An 18,899-nucleotide genomic window follows, 5' to 3' on the forward strand; every position below is an offset into this window, starting at 1 on the left:
GGAGTATAGAGAGTCAACTCTTGAAGTTGCGACCTAAATCTGCTTGGAAAGAGTGAGAAAAATGGGTGTTCTATCGTTTTTGGCTCTTTCTCTACATTTTTGGAATATCGAGAGTGAACTCCAAAAGAAGGAACACATACTTTCCAGGTAATGAAGTGATTTTGCCTTGAAAGTTTTGTTTGTATTAAGTAGATACGTTTTTGTATCACACTTTTTCTATATGTTTGTTACAAAAGACAGGGAAGAGGGAGAGATTGAGGTAGATGATATTTAAAACTACAAGATGATTTTCGACATTTTTTTCTTCACTGGTATAGGAGGGATAGATAGAGGGGGGGAGAGAGAGAGAGAGAGAGAGAGAGAGATTATTTAGAACTGCTATGTTTTTTTCTATTTGAGGGGATGAGTGAGAGAGAGAGACATAAAATAGTCATTTGTTTGTTCATTAGTATAGGAGGGATAGATAGAGGAAGGGAAAGAGAGAGAGAGAGAGAGAGAGAGAGAGAGAGAGAGAGAGAGATTATATTTAAAACTGCTATGTTTTTTTATCTGTATGAGGGGATGAGTGAGGGAGAGAGACAGAAAATAGTCATTTGTTTCTTTGCTAGTATAGGAGGGGTAGATAGAGGAAGGGAAAAGAGAGAGAGAGAGAGAGAGAGAGAGAGAGATTATATTTTGAACTACTATGTTTTCTTTCGTTGAGGGGATGATTGAGGGACAGAGACAAAGATTGTATTTCAAACTACTAGGTTTTAGAAGTATTTGACAAAGAAAAAAGAAAAAGAGATCCTAATCAAAGAGTTTTGGGAGAGAGAGAGAGAGAGAGAGAGATATGAATATGATATTGATAATGTTTTCTTTGTTTGTGGAGAAACAAAGCAAGAAGAGAGCATATCTAAACTAAGTATTTCAAAATAATTTGATGTTTATTTGTGTGAGGGGTACCTTGGAAGACAGACTGAGAGAGAGAGAAGTATTCTATGTTTTTGGAAATAATATTTTGTTTGTTTTTATGAGAGGTTTAGTTAAAGGAGAGAGGGAAGGAGAGAGAGAGAGAGAGAGAGAGAGAGAGAGAGAGAGAGAGAGAGAGAGAGAGAGGGAGACTTGTAAAGAAAGAGAAAGAGAGGGATAGAGAAAGAGAGAAGAGAAGACATAAATTTTGAGGGTCTATGGAAGTAGAAAGAGGTAGAAAGAGCTAATTTTAATCATATGGTACAGGGGCAGAAACTATGGAAGTGGAAAATGATAGATATAGAAGTAGTTTACGTCTTTTATATTGAAGAATGTTAAGGATGAGCATGGGGAATGGATTCCTCAGCTCTACAAAAAATATTCTTGGATCACAATGCAACTGCACTAATCATGGGTAGCTACAAATTGGGTCGGAAGGATGCAATGGATATCTCCAAACATTGGAAGGGAAGGATCTTAGATTTTGAAATTTCTCCTAGCAGTAACATAGTGACACAGGTATATATTCAGCATATCTTTACCCATGTAAACATATACGTGCATCCGAATGTAGGGCTTCCATATCATAGGCCCAATTGTAAGTTTTTCAAAGTGTACTAGTACTTCATTTGCATTTTAGAGTATTTGCATTTACTTGGGGACTTTGACACAAGTGTCTTATGCCTTGTATTTTTTTTTAGATTTATATCCATCTACTTACAAAGAGTGGGAGCCTGTAGCATGCGTAGCTGGGATGTTGCATGTCCTCCATGTTGAGATCGAGAGTATTCAGTATGAAGGTCGCACACCATCACAATTAAAAAAGGACGGGATCTTCTTCTATGACTCAATATTCATTGTGCCAAATGAAGAAGGACAGTATGGTAGATTAGAATCTCTTCCCTTGCCCTCTTTTGATAGTCCAGAATGGCCACTTCCAAGCATGGAGATAAGTGAATCATATAGAAATAGGATGTTCAATTATGTGAGAAATGCTATGAAGCCAAAAATTGGTGGAAGAAATGGTAGGTTGAGCTGGTTTCTTCCTTTTCCATGCTTGGTTGATTTCTTTGCAAGCTGTAGGCAATTAAGGAAAACAAAGATTATTTACACTTGCAAGAGCTTAGGATTGGACTGGCTGTCTGAGGTATTTGACAATGGATGGACAACAAGAACATGTCATGCTGCAGATTTAGTACAATGTCGATTGGACACTTCACATGTGACATTTCAGTGAGCACATCTTATAATTCTTATTTGTATAAAAAATGATCAAGATAGTATGTATTAACAGATCCCAAATTTTGTAGATTACAGTTGGCAATAGCAAGCCCTCCCCAAGACTATTATTTTAGACTTGATAATCGCAAAGTTAGATATAGGGATGTGTTATTGCATAACCATGCGGGTTAGCAAAAGTGACTATGAGGGGTGTGCGAGGGTAGGTTAGCCACAACGGTTGCTGATTTAGTCCTCCAAGCAGTTTGAGTCTTCAACGATCTCTAACTGACACTTGGTTCTTTTGCACATGCTATTACTAGCATTCCATCTTTGTTCTTTACATAGTTGTTGAGAGAGCTCTTGTTCTGTACACAGTGTTGTGATCTCTCTATTTGTGTTCTCTATAGTCCTTCTATAGATGTTGTGCATGTTGTTTTATCTCTATTCCCCGTAGCGTCTGCACTGAGTTATGATGCTACACATTGGAGATCATGATGCGCATTCTTACTATCACAAAAGGAATTCACGATCTGGCAATTAACTTGCTTCTGGCAAGGTGTGTTGGCACTCTCATGTCGTCCTCTCCTTGGCTATCACTGTGGAGGCACTTCACATGGAAGGTTGTGCGTGCATCGGCACGCACTCCAGCAGAGGTTCAGGAAGAGATTACAGGAGTGAACCATCACATTTGTGGCTTTCAAGATGAACTCCAACAGATGTAGACTGACCCCCAATACCCTACTTACGGTCGAGCAAGTGTGGAAATTCCGATGAAGAACCTCATTCGGTGGTCTTGGCAGTGCATTCTACAGTTGCTATCTTTCTAGAGCAAGCAGGCATGCAAACACGCTTGCAAGTCCCTCCTGATCCTTTGACACCAATGACACGGTTACGACAAAGGAGGAGTGATCTCGAGCATGGAGACGTTATGTCTCAGGGCTCTCCGAGCGGAGTTGACCGTTGTCAAGGAACACCTTCACATTCACTCTCACCGCCAAGGCTATAGTTAGGGCAATGGGCACGGGTCTCGTTGGATGGATGTAGGGTGTTGAGTTCATCCTCATCTCCCAACAGTGGTTTTGGCTGCTTCTTGCAACCTCTTTAGTCAAGGAGTACCATCTGGAGGCGGAGCACCAAGCGCTATGATGGCAAGTCAAGTCAAGTATGCTAAGTTTTTGGAAAAACAATGGACCGATGACCCAGATGCTCATGTCCGACAATTTGAGAAGGTGTATGCAGTCAACAATCCACCACCCATGGTACCACTCCGAGAGGAGGCAGTGTTCGAATCAACCTTAGTAGGCAAGGTGTCAAGGTGGCTTGCATAGTATGCGGTGGATCAATTCACCTCATATGATCTCATCATCATCGCATTCTTGAGACGGTTTTGTAAAGAGAAAATGATTCTGCAAAATCTGAATAGATTACGAGGTAGTTGGATCAAGGAGATCAGGATGTGGAGGATTATGCATCCAAATTCAATTTACTCATGCAACATGTGCCGCAAGTGAATCGGCCTACTCAAGAGGTGCTAAATGACTTCATTATGGGGTTGTCCCGAGATCTATGTATGGCGTTGGCTACAGTGGATCAGACACAAATGACACTCATGGCAGTCATGGCACAAGCAGTGCGAGCAGGAGAATCTCTACACGGTAGGATGGCCAAGAGCCACAAATCCCCAAAAAGCAAAACCAAGAAGAAATTGGCAAAATCTAAGAAGTCGAATGATAGCAATGAAGATTCAAATGTTGCCAGCTGTGAAGGAACCAGTTCGAAGGAATTTGACTCGATTTTGCTAGATTAGCCAGTACATGAGCAAGTATGATGACAAGTCCTTGAGCTGGTGAACAGAGGAGCCACCCTTGATGCACCTAGCCCCTAGGGCGCCAACTCCCTTTAATAAGAAAACCTATCAAAATCTTGAGTATGAGATGAATTTAACAATATGCCATGAGTAGAAATTACTCAAATTAACATGGCATGTGCATCTAGTATAGAAAATATGGGGCCACTCTTCCTCCACCAATTCTCCTATTCACACACAGTTAGAGGAATGTGATGGAATGTAATGCTCAGTCCTTCTTCGATTCCCCAGAATCATCATCTTGATGGAAGGCCTACTTCATGATGTTGATCTTGAGGGAAGGTGTTGAGAGATCACGCTCAACATCATGTGACCATATGTGAATAGCACTAACACTTATAGAGTGCTACAAAGGAAAGGGTTAGATGCCCTAACCCTATTCCTAAATGGGTTTGTATATATTCTACATTTTCAACTAAATCTAGTGTACAGTTATTCATTTGTGGTGTGCTCTCTAATTGTGCCCTCTCTCCTCATCTCCACTCTTCTCCTCTCCCCTCTTCATATTTTCTCAAGGTATATACCTTATATTTTGTGGGAGGGGGGACATGAAATTTTCATATTTTTCCCTTGCATATTTGAAAATTTTAAAGGAAATCCATGCATATTATATATGGACCTTGTCCCCCCCATACCTTGGATTTTGTACGAGGGTAGTAGTGATTTGGCACACCAGGAGCTGCTGGCCGAGTCCGCAAAGGCACCCATAGGGTCATGCAAGGTGTAGTTCGAGAAGGCGATTGTCCAACCGGAGATGGCACAAGGGAAGTTCAAACTTCACTTACCAAGGAAGGGTCCAACGACTATCGAAGCAGCTCCATTGTTGGAGGCTAACCAAGCCAAGACCCACAAAGGGAGCCAGGATTGGAATGCATTCTGGAAGCACCGATCCAGATTTTGTTGAGTAGATTACTCAACTTGGTCCTTGGATTCCACCAGCAATTGTTACACTCCCTCCATAAGGAGTTGGAACTAGAAGAGGTGGATCTACTATGCCAAGCTGATTCCTCTCTGGTACCATCAGTTCCTTTTATGGACATGAGAATTCTAGTGATAACAGCAAAAGTATAAGGCCGGACGTTTGCATAGGTTCTGGTAGATGGACGTTCGGGGGTCAATATAGTCACCTTGAAGACCTTCCAAGAAATGGGATGGATGTCCTGGGAACTGGCACCATTCTTAGTCTGCATGGTTGATCAACGTTGAGTTAGGCCACTCAAAATCTTACAAGTAGTACTCTTGGAGGTGGCAGGCATCTCATTCGTGGTGATAAATATGGAAGCCCCGACACCGAAGCATAATGTACACTTGGGGGTAGGCCCTAGCTACGGCAAGCAAAGGTCAAGCAGAACTAGGAACATAACGTCATCTCTATGCGGAGAGGCAAGAAGAAAGTGCAGGTCACAATGGGAGTGGCGGCACCCTTAGCGAATGTGGTTTGACTAGTGTTGGCCGAAACGGTGAACATGGTGGATGGACTGGAGGATGATGACAATCGATACCTGCATCAGAATCTTTTTGTGGGTTCCATCAGCACAGTCCAAGAGGAGGTGACCGAGCAGCTATAAGCAGTAGCTGAATATGGATCTATGGGATCTCCTACATCAAGAGAGAGAGTTTGAGGAATGCATGAGCTAAATCGCATGATGGATGGACAAAAGCTGAAGAGCCTAATCCACCTTCACAACCACCCTCATCCACATTTAAATCGAGTGAATAGCACCATCACAAGGTAAAAGGCATTCATTCAACATCCTTGTCTCTTTACATTCAATTCATACATTGGCCACATTTCCTCCGAAGCCAAACAACCTAAACAACCCAGTGGGTTACATAGCTCAACACAAGCTCCTACTGACTCAGTTCAAGCTCACAAAGCATTCAGATTCATAATGCATCCAATCTCACAACTCACTGGACAACCACACACAAAGTGACCATGGTCAGAAATCTTATTATATCTTTCCTAGAGATTATCAACAAGCAGTAGTAATGATGTAGCCCGTCTCCTTCACATGATCATCCATAACTATAGTTTTACTTCCACTCACACACCATGCCCTCAAAATTCTCTCAAGCTCAATGCAAGAGCGAGACACCATATACCTATTACCCCCACAAGCTCCCATCGAGCCAAGCTCTCATGTCATAGCCCACCATCCCTGGAGATCCTCACAGCCGAGATCTTGTCTTCTTTTTTGCCTTCACGCAATCAGAGCACCTGAGAAGCTTCCAATCCACATCATCGATTACTTACAACCAAGTCTCTTAGACCTCCAGCAAGATCACAACCTCTCCTTCTTGTCGCTCACAAAGCTCATATGCTCTAAGGGCTCACCACCAACTGCATACGAAGTTGCCATAACAAGCTAGCTCACATGCTTTCCTTTATCCAAGACACTCACTTTGGCACATGGTTTGTCAACTCGAAGCACCTGGAGTCCATCTTCTCTGCACTCCTGTAGTTGAACTCCCTCACCCATCATGTAAACAGTCACCTATGCAGCGTCTCCTTCTTCGCAAGGTTCTCTTTGTTATCACATGTGATGACCTTCATGCAATCAAAGCTTTTCGCTCACACAACCTCCCATCTATTGCAAGGCTCTCTTTCATGGTTTCTCCTTCCTTAGATTCCTGCCAGCGAGCTCTCATGCCTCCTCAACTCAGCTTCTATCCAACGCAACCCCCCTCTTATGTCTTCTAACTTGCTCCCGTGTCTTCAAGCTCACACCCTAGCTGCTTTTCGTGCTGTCAATATGCACCTCCAGCTCTCTGTCTCACTCTCACTATTTCTCATGCTAGGTGTTGGAAGGCAGCAGCTCTGTGCTACTACTCATGCTCCATGCCCTACTACTATATAGCAATGCCATCCAGTTATCCTGTTCTGCTTCCCTCATAGCATGCTCCCCTAAACTCTTCGACCTCTGCCACTCCTATCCTCCTCTAGCATCGCCTATACCTTCCATAGTCATAAGGACCTCACTCCACCAGCAACCTCTCACTCCCTATGACCCTCCAGGCCTCCTTCCTAGCTTCCCTTCATATATTCTCGGCCTCCACACACCTTTCAAACCTCCCTCAGACCCTCGACTCCTTCCTTCTCAGAGATCCTCGATCTCTCTTTCCCTTTTTCAACTCCCTTGCGTGATTGCCAAGCTCCTTCCCAGACCTTCTACCTCCCACCTTGTCCGTGATCCTTCCCAGCCACACCGAAAACACCCTCCTGGACCTCCCTTGTAGCTTTTGGTGTCGCCCTCCTCAAGCTTCTCGGTTGCTCCCAAGTCTTCTCCATCAACGCACGATAGTCCTCTCAAGACCATTCCCCAGCCGTCTTCTTCTTGGTCCATAGAGCTCACGAAGCTCTTTGTGCCACCCGCCTTCCACCCAGTCGTGATGCCTCTCCACTCTCCAAGCTCCTCTCCACTACAAGCCTCCACACTCGTCAGCTCCAATCCACCCTAGCTCCCTGACTCTGTCTCCTCACCCTGCGTATAGGCCCCTAGTCCAAAAAGCCATCCACACTAGCCATCCTCAACTCTCTAGCAGAACCTTGGCTCCTGGGAGCTCCTATTGATCGCGCACCTCTTAGTGACCCCCAGCTCCCAGAACCAAATGACCCACCCGCTCTTCTGAGCTCCCCCTGCGCAATCCTTCACCCGCCATCAAGCTCTCAACTGTCCTTCCTGCACTCCCTTGATCCTTCCAACACTCTCCTTTCACGTAGCATGCCAGCTCATCAACGAGAAGCCTCCTTTCCTTCCTTACATAGCATGCATGCATGCTTTCCTTAAAATGAGGCACGTCACCTTTGCCTTTTTACCACTCCCATGGATTCCCACAAAACCAAGACCAAGGTCTCTACCCACATTCCAAACTTGGCCACCACACTTTGCACATAACCTTCAAGCTAACATTTAATGCTTACTTTCCATAGACTATCACACATGATGAATCCAATGCTGACACACTGGAAGCAAGGCATTCTCAACGAAGAAAAAATTCATGCTTTCATGCACATATGGCATAGGACAACCATGAAGGGTACATCTCATCCCTCAACAAAACACCATCATACTTTGGTTACCCATGCTCTGGAGATCTAGTACAACCACACTGCTTTTCATCATTTCCCAGAAGTCCCTATAGGAGTATCTACCATTTATACATCAGTGAAGAGTCCTTTATGAGGGTGTCCATAACTCATAGCCACCACCAACTAGCTATGTACAAAGCTATGCACCTGCCCATCAGCATGCAACAAGTGAAAAACATTTTTTCATTTTTATCCACACAACGAGTGCAAGAAGATTCTCTGCTTCAAGCCATACAAGGCTTTCTTCAACCTGCAAACAAACTCAGGATGAGTAGCATGAACATAACCTGCTGGCTGCTCCATAAAGACCTCTTCTTGCAAATCACCATACAAGAAGGCATTCTTTACATCCATCTGATGTAAAGACCATCCCTTTGATGCACCCATAGCAATGGCTGCTCTTACGGTTGCCATCCTTGCAACCGGGCTGAAAGTTTCTTCATAATCAATGCCATATGTCTGTGCATACCCCTTGACAACTAATCTTGCCTTGTATCTATTCACAGAACCATCTGCATTGTGCTTGATCTTATAAACCCACTTACAACCAATTGCATTCTTGCCTTTAGGCAAAGGCACCAATTCCCATGTAGCATTAGCATCCAAGGCATCCATTTCTTCATCCATGGCTTTCTCCCATTTTTCATTTCCCATGGCTTGCTCAAAAGAAGTGGGTTCTGGTTCCTGTATCACTTTGACCATATAGGCATAGTGAATGGCTGTAAATCCATCATATTTCAACCTATCCACAGGATACCTAACCCTGGTAGACCTGCGCAACATAGGCTCACTTCCAGGTGCTCTCAAAACATCCCTGGTCTTCCTTACTCCAGGTGTAACAACAGAAGGAATACCCAACTCATCATCAATGCTCTGTTCTGAGCCACTGGATTCACCATCCACATAAGAGTGACCTGCATTCACATCAAACATGGGCTGATCTACCTTCTCTTTTCCTTTTCGTGATACCTGCGTACCACTCTCTGCATTGCTTTGAGGAGATTCTCCTAATCTCAATCTACCTGTCCATGGTGAAGTATGTGAACCACTGCTAGAGGACACTGTAGGTCCACTGATATTTTGTGATTGCTGCTGTGAATTCTGTGCAGCAATACCATTTTGTGCATCTACATCAATCATCACATTTACTGGTTTATACCAGCTGCTCATCTCATCAAAAACATCTCTGCTCACACTGTGAACTTACGTGTAGAAGGGTTATAGCATCTATACCCTTTCTGCTGCAGAGAATAACCAATAAAGACGCACTTCTCAGCTTTTGGATCCAACTTGGACCTCAACTCATCTGGCACATGGACATAGGCAATGCAACCAAAAATCTTCAAATGAGAAATATCTGGTTTCCTACCAGTATACATCTCCTCTGGCGTCATGCCATGTATTGCTGCAGTGGGAGTCCTGTTCATTATATAGACTGCTGTAGCAACTGCTTCAGCCCAATAATAATCTGGTAGATCTTTTTCATTTAGCATAGCCCGAGATACCTCTCCAATATGCCTGTTTTTTCTTTCTGCAATTCCATTTTGCTATGGGGTATGACTGCATGAATATTGCTGCTTTATACCATGCTCCTGCAAGAACCTTGCAAACTCATTTGAGAGGTACTCTCCCCCTCCATCTGACCTTAGGCATTTTATTTGTAGGCCTGTTTCTTTTTCAACCATAGCTTTGAAAGCTTTGAAGTGCCCAAACACTTCACTTTTCTTTTTCATAAAATACACCCACAGTTTTCTACTGAAGTCATCAATAAATGTGACAAAATAGTGACAGCCTCCAATAGATGCAGCTTTTGTAGTCCACACATCAGAGTGGATTAATTCCAATGGCTTTTTACTCTCTTGAACATGCCTAGGAAAAGGTTTCCTTGCCTGTTTCCCAAATTGACAGGCTTCACAAACCTTGTGCATTTCTGCAACCTTGAATTTAGGCAATCCTGCAATAATATTTTGGGCTTGCATTGATTTTAGTCGCTGTATATTAACATGACCAATGCGTTTGTGCCAGATATCAATATCTGCAACTACACCGGTCCCATGTGCAAACATTGCTGCACTCAATTCAGGCATGTCTGCATCCAACGTAAACATCCTGCCCTTCTTCTTTCCTTTTGCTATCAAGCGACCGTTATTTTTCATATCCTCAACAAAGCATCCATGAGGATTAAATCTCACCTGCAAGCCCTGCTCAACCATTTGACCAACAGAAACCAGGTTCTTGGTGATGTTCGGGACATGAAATACATCAGACAAGTATTTCTTTTTCCCATCCTGCATAGACAAAGGAATTTTGCCAATCTGCACAATAGGATGTGCAGTATCATCACCAGTCTCCACAAATCTTGGTTTTTCCATTTTTCTTGCATCCTGCATCCATTCAGCGTGACCTGTCATGTGGTTTGACGCACCCGAGTCAACATACCACACATCATTGCTTTCTTCTGCACTTGTTACAGAATTTGTCATATGCTGCACCATAAACAAATGCTCATTTCTGTCATCGCCCTGTCTACTAGAGGATGCATAATTGCCTTGTTGCAGTTTTCCACTCATAATGTCATTCTGCTTTTTGTAGCAGCAGTCTTTAGCCATATGACCCATTTTGCCACAATAGTAGCATTCAACATTGCTGTTTGCATTTTGGCTTCTCTGCCATCCACCACAGCCTCTTTGGCTCCCCCTGCCTCTAGAGTTACCACGTCCTCCTGCATAGGACTGGTTTTCTTGCATTTGCTGCATATTCTGATTTCTACCACGGCCTGCAGATCGGCCTCCTCTACCTCTGCCTCTACCTCTGCCAGCATTTGAGTAGAAGACAGTTTCTTTTGAAGTTCCTGCTGAAGAAGATGCACCCCCATTTCTCTGCTCTTCAGAAATTAGAAGAGCAATCAACTCCTCAAAATCAGGAAAGTTTTCACGGACGGCAATGAATGTCCGGAACTGTGCATAATCCTTTCCTAGACCAAAAGGTCACAGAAACCAAATCATCATCATCCACTGGCGACCCAATGGAAGCAAGTGCATCTGCAATTTTCTTCACTTTCATGTGGTAGTCATTTATGCTCAAATTTTCTCTCTGCACATTGTGCAACTCCTGTTTGAGTTGCATTTTCCTGGCTTGCGTATTTGTGCTATACATTTTTGCCAAAGTATCCCATGCCTCCTTTGGCGTATTTGCATCCTGAATATGCACAATCATGGAGTCCGAAATACTGATAGACAGCCAGTTATAACTTTCCTGGCTCTCTCATGCCATCCTTTGAATGCCTACATTTCCTGTTGACTGGGAACATTAGGAAGAACAGGTTCTTCTTCATTTCCTGTAATGAATTCCCAATAGTCTTTTCCCATCAAGAAATTCGTCATTCTAAACTTCCATGCCTGGAAGTTGTTCTTGTCAAGCTTTTCAGTGACAATCTGTGAAAGAGAATCAGATGCCATTACAGAACACTGCAAAATATTCTGTCACTGCAAAAAACACAGCTTTTGCCTCACACGGGCAGATTTGCAAAACCAACGAGAGTGGTATTTCACCACACAGTCACTTCCTAGTGACGATTTTGCATCAATAGGCAATAGGCATGAATCTGCAACTCCCAATATCTCTGCACATAGGCATACGATGCAATTTCTGCGGCACCTTTCCACCGACTAGCCGCGCGCAGTGGTCGCACACAGCAAAAAATAGGGCCTTTTTCTGAGTGCTTGCGAAGAACTTCCGCCTTCAAAACGGGCCCCGAAACGGCCTCAAATCAGAAAAATAAAGTCACTCACGGCTTTGCCCTGACCCGCAGCATATACTGCGCTCTCGCCACACCGTGAAGGGCGTCTCAATCTGAAACAGTGCACTCCTGCACTTCTGGCTGTGCTACCTGCAGAGATTTGCTCCCAAACTCGAAATAGGAAAGCAACACTGGTCCTCTTACCAGGACACCACGAACTTGCCTTGCTTTCTTGAGCTCCTTACCACGAACAAGGCTCTGATACCATGTGAAGATTGTGGGAGAGAGGGAAGGAGTCTCACTTGAGGCTTTCTCACATGCACAATGGGGGAATACACACGAAGGTGGAGGCTGAAAAACAGTTTTCCTCTTCTTAGTTGTGTAAGCCAAAAGAACTCTAGTACAAAGAAATAGAAGAACCCTATATGTGGGTCTCAAACCAAACTCAACTAACTAAGGTGGCATACTAACTGAGCCACAAACTATAGTAGATAAGGATAGCTGTCATCCAGCTATTATTCGTGGGCGGTGTACCAACCGCATCTCCAGCTAACAAGTCGGTGACATAAGTACACAACGGTCACCCTGGCATATCTCGAGTGGAGCTCGATATCTCAACAATAGGAAGCAACCAGGAGGGAGCAACAGTCTCCTCCACAATCAGCTCATATTCACCTCACACAATACAATTAAACACTACTACGGTCAACACCCATACATAGTCGATAAGAACTAACTATGGTTGAGTCAGTGTGACTCACCTTATTCATCTACTCACACAACAGGAACAATAATTGAGAGCTTGATTCCCAACACTCCCCCTCAAGCTCAAGTAGGGAGCATAACACCAACTAGCTCTCTAAAGTATGTAAACTTACCTCTACCCAATAACTTGGTAAAGATATCTACAACTTGATCTTCAGTCTTCACATGTATGAGATCAATCTACTTTGATAACACCATCTCTCTGATGAAATGGTAGTGTACCTCAATATGCTTAGTTCTAGCATGATAAACCAGATAACTTGCCAACTGCACACTACTCATGTTATCACAATAAGCTCTGACTAGTTTTTCCACATGTAGCAGTCCCAAATCTTGAAAAAGCTTTTAAAGCCAAGCAATCTCACATGCAGCCAATGCTGCACCTCTGTACTTACCTCTGTACTCTGCTTCTGTACTAGACAATGCTACTGTGGGTTCCAGCTAACCATAGCATTTCCAAGGCTGAATGCATAACCACTGGTGGATCTCTTGTCATAGGCACATCCTACCCAATCTGTATCTGTGTATCCAACCAGTTCTATATCCTTTCCATACTCATAAAAGCATCCATACTGATATGTTTCCTTGACATAGTGCATAATCCTCCTCACTGCATCCAAGTGAGGCTTCCGTGGCTTTTGCATAAACTGACTAATGAGTCCCACATCATATATTAAATCAGGCCTAGTAATAGTCAGATAAATCAATCTTCCAACCATCTGCCTATACATGGTAATGTCATCAATCTCAGCTCCAGAATCAGCCATCATCTTCAAGTTTTGATCCAAGGGGATATCCATTGGTTTGCAATCCTTCATGCCAAACCTCTCCAGCATATTCAAGGCATACTGCCTTTGCATAAGCCAAATGCCATTAGGTGTTCTCAACAAGAAAGAACTTCAAGTCCCCTAGATCCTTCATGTCAAACTCCATTTTCAGCTTCCTCTTAATTTCAGCAATGCCATCATCATCTCTACCAGTCAGAATCAGATCATCAACATAAATCACAATCACAACATATCCAACAATTGCCTTCTTTGTGAATAGTGAATGATCAACCTTCCCAACTGCAAAACCAAGCTCTTGCAGGTATCTACTGATCCTTTCATTCCATGCTCTAGGTGCTTGCTTCAGCCCATAGAGAGCTTTCTTCAATCTCAAACATAGTCGGGATAGTCAAGGTGCACATAACCCTCGGGCTGTAACCCTCGGGCTCCATATAGACTTCCTCCAACAAGTCACCATTTAGGAAAGCATTCTTGACATCCATTTGCTGCAATTTTCAGCCATTTGCAATAGCCAATTCTATGACAGTTCTCACAGTTGCCATCTCGGCAACAGGGCTAAAAGTTTCCTCATAATCTAGCCCATACTGCACTGCATACCCTTTGGCAACCGGCCTTGCTTCATACCTTTCCACTAATCCATCAGACTTGCATTTTACTTTGTAGACCCATTTGCAACCAATAGGATTCCTTCCTTCAGGCAACTCCACCAAATCCCAAGTCTAATTAGTGGCAAGGGCATCCATCTCCTCATCCATGGCATTCTGCCAATGACCATGTTGCACAGCCTCACCAAAGATAGTTGGCTCAGTATGTCCCATAACTTTTGTCATATATGCATAATGCCGAGTAGCATAACCACTATAAGTTAACCTATCAACAGGATACCTGACTCTCTATGACCTTCTCACTGGAGTGCCTGACTCTCCTCATTCATGAGGAGGTATGTACCTGCTTCCCTTGACTCCAGGTGTAGACACAGATGGTATACCCAGCTCACTATCCAAACTGTCACTACATGATGAATCATAGCCACAATTTGATGGCCCAAGGACATCATTTTCAGCTTACGAAAGCACCTCAACAACCTTGGCTTTCCCTTTATCTCTCCCCCTCACTGACATAGAAGTGTCAGTGGAATTGTGTAACCTACCAGACCAAGGATTCACTCTAGTAGAACCAGTAGATGTAGGCCCAGATGTTGCCTTGTGGGTGCCCACTGCGTGTGGAAGCTTGCGGGAGTGCTTCTCCTACTCTGAAGCTTCGAAGTGATGAGAAGAGATCTCGTTTTTTGGACTGAAGTAGCAATTTTCAGCTTCTGTTTGGCTTGAGAGCTGTCCAATTGATGTTTTCTTACTAAGGGGAGATCGCTATTACCCATAGGTTGCTCGTGGGAGATGTATTTTGATAAAATACAACTCATTTTTACTGTTTGGGTGTGATAGAATGGAGCTGATCTATTTTTTTGGACAACTACTACTTGGTTTGAGCTAAGCAAGAGGTATATACAGCAGTAAGAAGCAAAAACGTCTCTCTAAACCTCATCGCCCAGCTCTCTAGAGGTTGTTTGTGAAACGTCTCTCCAAACCTCATTGCCCAGCTCTCTAGAGGTTGTTTGTGACTGGAAAAAAACTCTCCTACATCTTCTATCAAGTGAAGAGAACCTTCAGCTTGTAGATCTCGTTTTTTTTGCTTCGGGACAGCTTTTGGAGACTTCAAGAGTGATATACGACTTGCTTTCTTCATACATCATTTTTGTGGAGTCTTAGTCTCTCTGTGAGCTACCAGGACTCTCGTGTTCCTCCAAACACAAAAAGTGCTGCTGCTGTTTTTTGTTCAAAAGTGATCAAATTGTCATTTTCCGGACTATTTATTTCTCAAACTGTGTGGATTTGGATGTTGGTCTGAACTGACAAGTTGGAGGCAAGTATACAAGCTCCGACTTTACTTTTAGAAGCAAGTTCATTTGGATTTACTGTCAAAAGTTATGAGCTTGGAAATTTCAAAAAAATGTCACAGTTTACAACTTACTGTCAAATTGTATGATGCAGTTGCAGGCATGATATTGCAATGTTCATGGATATATGTGATGGTATTTGGATGCCCAGTGTTTAGATGTTAATGTCAAGTAGCTTGACAGATGCTATGCCTTTCCAGTGATAGTAGCAAAGTGGCATTTTGACTCCAGTTGATCCATTGAACTAGTAACTGAAGTTTTCGGACTCTTGTTAAAAGTGTTGCAGGTGCCTGTCTTTAGCAATAAATAACAATGAAACCTTATGGAATTTGGACCTGCACTAAACTGGAAAGTTGTAGATCTATGGATTGGCTACAATTTGCTTGTTGGTAGTTTTTGCATCTGAGGTAACGTGTGGAAGTTATTGACTGTGCAAAACAGCAAAAAGTTGCAGAAATCTGCTCTTGGAAACCATGGCTAATGCTAGTGGCAGTGACAACATTACACAGATTGTTGGAGAGAAGTTGGATCAAAATAATTATGCCATTTGGAAGTTTTGAATGGAAAATTTCCTGATTGGAAAAGGGTATTGGGATCTCGTTACTGGTGATGAGGCAAAGCCTGACATGCTTGTCAAGAATCCTACTCAGGATCAAATTAAGAGCCATAAGGCTTGGCTAGAGAGAGCACGGAAGGTGCTACACTAGCTCTCTCTTTGTATTTTGGATGCCATGGTCATGCAGATTATCAATTGCACATTCCCCAAGAATGCCTGGGATATCTTGACGAGGTGTTATGGCACCACTATAAGTGTTCAACAATATGTCAAGGCGGGGTAGAACAATACGGGAATATGTGACTAATATCAAAACTATAGCTGATCAATTGGCCTCTATTGATGCTCCTGTGGATGATGATGACATGGTTGTAGTCACTCTAAATGGACTTGGTCCCAAATATAAGTCATTTGACACTTCTATTTCTGTTAGGCAGAATATGCCGGATTTCAATGAGCTGGTTGCTCTTTTGATCCATGATGAAGTGAAGCTTGGGCTGAGAACACCAATGGCAGTAGCTCAAGGAATAGTGATGCAGTGTTCTACTCTGATCAAAGAGGCCGTGGTGGATGACACAAAGGTTCATTCCATGGTAGAGGTGATGCCAAGCATGTCCCTAAAACCCCTAGTCAGGAGTCACCTCAGAGAGGAGCTGGAGCCTTTAGAGGTTGTTTCTCATGGTAGAGGTACTTGGCAACAACCGAAACAAATAGTGCATAATCCTAATAGTGATAAGACATATCATTACTGTGGCAAGGTTGGCCATATTGCCAGAGATTGGTTTCAAGAAGCAAGCAATACAAAGAGGAAAGACAAATCAGCATGGTCATTTTGCCTCTTCTAGTCATGCGCATGAGACATCCTCAGATCAACTATTTGCTATGATGCATGTGCAGGATCATAAGCCTACTGATGGTGGCTTAGAGGATATATGGTATATTGATTCAGGAGCATCTAATCACATGACACCACATGGAGAGTGGTTTGATGAGATGACTCCCGCTGTGCATGGTTATGTTTGCACAGCAAATGATACACAGCATGACATTACACACAAGGGTGTTGTGCCTCTCGTGATGCATGATGGTCAGACCAAGAAGCTGCGTGAAGTGTTGCATGTGCCTTCGATCACCAAGAACTTGTTGTCTGTTGGACAAATGGCTGAGCAGAACTTGCAACTCTGGTTTAAGAAGGATGGATGCTTCATTGAGGAGTTTGGTAATGGCTGCAAGTTGATTGCGAAAGGGAAAAGACAAGGAAGAATGTTTACTTTAGATGTAGGCATGCCGGAACTAAAGGCTGCCATCTTTACCCATGGTATGGGTGTTGTCTCTGATTTGAAAATTTGGCACAAACGCATTGGTCATATTAATATTCAGAAGCTGAAAAATATGCAACATAAAGGCATTGTTGTTGGCCTACCAAAGTTCAAGTATACTGCTTTAGAGCATGTTTATCCTGCATGCCAATTTGGAAAACAATCAAGGTTGCCATTCACTAAGCATCTGCGGGAGAGTAGTAGACCTTTGCAAGTGATTCACTCTGATGTCTGGGGTCTAGCACACACTACCTCGATGGGAGGCTCATCATATTATGTCACATTTATTGATGATTTCAGCCGGTATACATGACTGGAATCCTGCCTGCCTTCAAGCATTTCAAGCAACATGTTGAAAAGGAGTTTGGATCATGTATCACATGCTTGAGATCAAATAATGGAGGTGAATATCTGTCAAATGAATTTGATGACTTCTTGGCCTATCATGGGATTAGACGAGAGCTTATATGCCCATATACACCACAACAGAATGGAGTGGCTGAACATAAGAATGGGGTGATTGGTTCATGTGGTAGAGCCATGTTGAATGAAAAGAACTTACCTGATTATTATTAGGCAGAAGCACTTGCAACTGCAGTGTATGTGGTGAGTCGCACTTCTACTGCTGGCATTTATATGCTCACACCATATGAGAAATTGTATCGACGGAAGCCTGATGTCAGCCATTTGAAAGTGTTTGGTAGTTTGGCATATGTGCATATACCACATGAAAAGGGACGGAAGTTGGATCCTAAAGTTGAAAGATGTGTGTTTATTGGCTATGCACAGAACCGGAAGGATTACAAATGCTACAACCCATCGACGAAGAAGACTATGGTGAGTTGGGATGTTGTTTTTTATGAGCTGGAATCTTGGTATGGCAAGCTGAAAGTGGTTGTTCCAAATGATGCATCTGCAGGTCATGCATATGATAAAAATCAGCAAATTAGTACATCCATATCTAGGCCTACATCTACTGGTTCTACTACAATGAATCCTTGGTCTGGTAGGTTACGCAATTCCACCGATACTTCTATGTTAGTGAGGGGGAGAGATAAAGCGAAAGCCAAGGTGGTTGAGGTGCTTTTGCAAGCTGAAAAAGATGTCCCTGGGCCATCAAATTGAGGCTATGATTCGTCATGTAGTGATAGTTTATATAGTGAGCTGGGTATACCATCTATGTCTATACCTGGAGTCAAGGGAAGCAGGTACATACCTCCTCATGAATGAGGAGAGTCAGGCACTCTAGTGAGAAGGTCACAGAGAGTCAAGTATCCTATTGACAAGTTAACTTATAGTGGTTATCCTACTCGGCATTATGCATATATGACAAAAGGTATGGGACATACTGAGCCGACTATCTTTGGTGAGGCTGTGCAACATGGTCATTGGTGGAATGCCATGGATGAGGAGATGGATGCCCTTGCCCCTAATTAGACTTGGGATTTGGTGGAGTTGCGTGAAAGCAAGAATCCTATTGGTTGCAAATGGGTCTACAAAGTAAAATGCAAGTCTAATGGATCAGCGGAAAGGAATAAAGCAAGGCTGGTTGTCAAAGGGTATGCACAGTAGTATGGGCTAGATTATGAGGAAACTTTAAGCCCTATTGCCAAGATGGCAACTGTGAGAACTGTCATAGCATTGGC

Source organism: Dipteris shenzhenensis, chromosome 32 (genome assembly GCF_047967505.1).
Source record: "Dipteris shenzhenensis isolate YYH24624 ecotype China chromosome 32, Dip_SZ_1.0, whole genome shotgun sequence".
Taxonomy (NCBI): domain Eukaryota; kingdom Viridiplantae; phylum Streptophyta; class Polypodiopsida; order Gleicheniales; family Dipteridaceae; genus Dipteris; species Dipteris shenzhenensis.